This window comes from Gekko japonicus, unplaced genomic scaffold, assembly GCF_001447785.1.
Source record: "Gekko japonicus isolate JY-2015 unplaced genomic scaffold, Gekko_japonicus_V1.1 scaffold1436, whole genome shotgun sequence".
In the NCBI taxonomy this organism is placed as follows: domain Eukaryota; kingdom Metazoa; phylum Chordata; class Lepidosauria; order Squamata; family Gekkonidae; genus Gekko; species Gekko japonicus.
In genome coordinates this window covers 386230-389096 of record NW_015171546.1, presented here as the reverse complement: position 1 = coordinate 389096, position 2867 = coordinate 386230, and the positions used below count along the sequence as shown (strand labels likewise).

The following is a 2867-nucleotide window of genomic DNA, read 5'->3' as shown; positions in this document are numbered from 1 at the left end:
CTTTTTAAAGGTCATCCAGCCAGGTGCAAGTGGAGGAGTGGGGAATCAAACCCGGTTCTCCCAGATTAGAGTCCGCACACTTAACCACTATACCAAACTAGCTCATCCCTCATCCACATGAAAGAGCTTTCCATTGGAGGACGAGAGGCTTTCCTTACCCAGTGTTTGTGGTTCCATTCCCCATTCAGTATTTCTTTCTTCCCAGGAGGTGTGAGGAGGGTGGTATTCCATTTGGCTCCATCTCTTAAAACAGCCATTTGGGGTTTAGCTCCGCCTCCCACAGAAGCCATTTTGTGGTGGTGCTCACCATCACCCCCTCAAAATTCCAAAGGTGCCGGCAGCCTCAAAATGTTTGGGGACCCCTGCTCTATACCAGTCTAACTACCAGTTTTTGATTTGTTTTAATGCCGACACATTTAGAAGAAGAAGAAAGAAGAGATTGGATTCATACCCCGCCCTTCACTATCCAAAGGAGTCTCAGAGCAGCTTACAAACTCCTTCCCCTCCCCCTCCCCACAACAGACACCCTGTGAGGTAGGTGGGGCTGAGAGAGCTCTGACAGAAACTGCTCTTTTTTCAAGAACAGCTCTTATCAGAACTACGGCTTGCCCAAGGTCATCCAGCCAGGTGCAAGTGGAGGAGTGGGGAATCAAACCCGGTCCACCCAGATTAGAGTCCCCGCACTTAACCACGACACCAAACCACTACACCAAACAAATTTTGTGTCGCCTTTTTATCTCACAGCTTCGTGGGAATCCCCTGGGGATGAGGACGATGGACCAGCAGCCCACAGAGGCCGCCAAGCCCGAAGAGAAGGCCAGCAAAACCGACATGGGCTGACGTCCCGTAATGGACACGGCCAGCAATGCGTCCTCGTGGGGCCTCCGAGGGCCGAACGCAACGTCTCCGGTTCTAAACATCCCCTACTTCCTGAGCGAGAGCGCAGCGGCGCTGTTCTCCATCGTGGGCAACCTCTTCATCTGCACGGTCATCCTGCGGAACAGGAAGCTGCGGGCTGTCATCACCAACTACTTCCTGGTCTCGCTGGCCGTGGCCGACATCTCGGTGGGGGCGGTGGCCATCCCCTGCGCCATGTCGACCGACGTGGGGCTGCCCCGGCACAGGCCCCGGCTCTGCCTCTTCATGCTCTGCACGCTGCTCGTGTTCACGCAGGCCTCGGTGTTCGGTCTCCTGGCCATCGCGGTGGAGCGGTACATCTCCATCCTGAAGCCGTTCCAGTACAAGTCCTGGATGAGTCCCCGCAACTCGCTCTCGGTCATCCTGGCCTGCTGGGCGCTGGCGGTCCTCATCGGCCTCTTCCCGGCGATGGGCTGGCACGACCCTTTCCCGGCCGACGGGGAGTGCCTCTTCAACAGCATCATCAGGGACACCTACATGGTCTACTTCAATTTCATGGCCTGCATGCTGGCACCCCTGTCCGTCATGATGGTGCTCTACGGCCGCATCTTCCTGGAAGTCCGGCGCCAGATCCGCAAGGTGGCTGAGGGGGAGGTCGACGTCAGCGCCCGGCAGAGGCGGCGGATCGTCGTCCGCCGGGAGATGCAGACGGCCACGTCCCTCTTCATCATCCTCTTCTTCTTTGCCGTCTGCTGGCTCCCGGTCCACATCCTCAACACCGTCATGCTCCTCTGCCCGTCCTGCCACATCCCCAGTCAGCTCATCGCGACGGCCGTCATCCTGTCGCACGCCAACTCGGCCATCAACCCGGTCATCTACGTCTTCCGCGTGCGGTCCTTCCGGAAGGCCTTCGAGAGGGCCTTTTCTTGCGTCTGGTACTCCACGGCCGTGAGCGTCTTCTCTACGACTGGGATGATGCCGTCCGCCGTGTCGGAAGTGCCGCTCCGGAACCTGTCCCTGCCGGGGAAGTGAACGCTACGGCTTCCTCCAATCGAAACGCGAAGTCTCTTGCTGTGTGAAATCGATCGGGACGGGTGGCCATGTTAGTCGGCGTGCAGCAGTAGAAAAGCGCAAGACTCCAGTAGCACCTTAAAAAGGTAAAGGTTCCCTTGCTCGAAAGCCAGTCGAGTCCGACTCTACGGTTGCGGTGCTCATCTCCGTTTCCAAGCCGAAGAGCCAGCGCTGTCCGAAGACGTTTCCGTGGTCATGTGGCCGGCATGACTAAACACCAAGGTGCACGGAACGCTGTTCCCTTCCCACCGAAGTGGTACCTATTTATCTACTTGCAATTTATTGCTTTCGAACTGCTAGGTTGGCAGGAGCTGGAACTAGAGACGGGAGCTCACTCCGTCATGCGGCACACTCGGTTCTCGAACTGCTGAACTATCAACCTTCCACAGCCTGCAGTTCAGCGTCTTAACCACTTGAGCCACCGCAGCTCCTTATAAAGAGCAACAAATTTTTGGCAGGGGAGGAGCTTTTGTGAGTCACTGCTCACTTCTACAAGATGGGTGGCCGTGTTAGTCTGTCCGTAGCAGGAGAAAAGAGCAAGAGTCCAGGAGCACCTTCAAGACTAACACAATCTGTGGCAGGGGAGGAGCTTTCGGGAGTCACCGCTCACTTCTTCAGATACAGCGAGAATGTGCGTCCATCTGTCCTTATACCTTGGGGTGTTTTCGGATGCCGAATGACAATCGCAGACAAACGAGGGGGTGACATTTCAGAGCTGGTAAATTCACTTCAGGCTTTGCGCAGTCTGTAACGCTCCCCCCACCCCTTCAAAGTTCTACCGTACAAGGAATATGCAAGTTGAGCACATTTGCGATCACTTATTTTGCATGACTTCACACACGAAACTGCCTTATACTGACTCGGTCCTTTGGTCTATCAGACCGGCAGTGGCTCTCCAGGGTCTCGGGCAGAGGGCTTTCCAATCACCTTACTCCCTG

General features: G+C 56.0%; 1 pseudogene; it reads left to right on the top strand.

Moving 5' to 3' along the window:
• The first annotated feature begins 849 nt into the window (after nt 1-849).
• On the top strand, nt 850-1890 carry LOC107117542 (annotated as a pseudogene).
• Nucleotides 1891-2867: the final 977 nt, after the last annotated feature.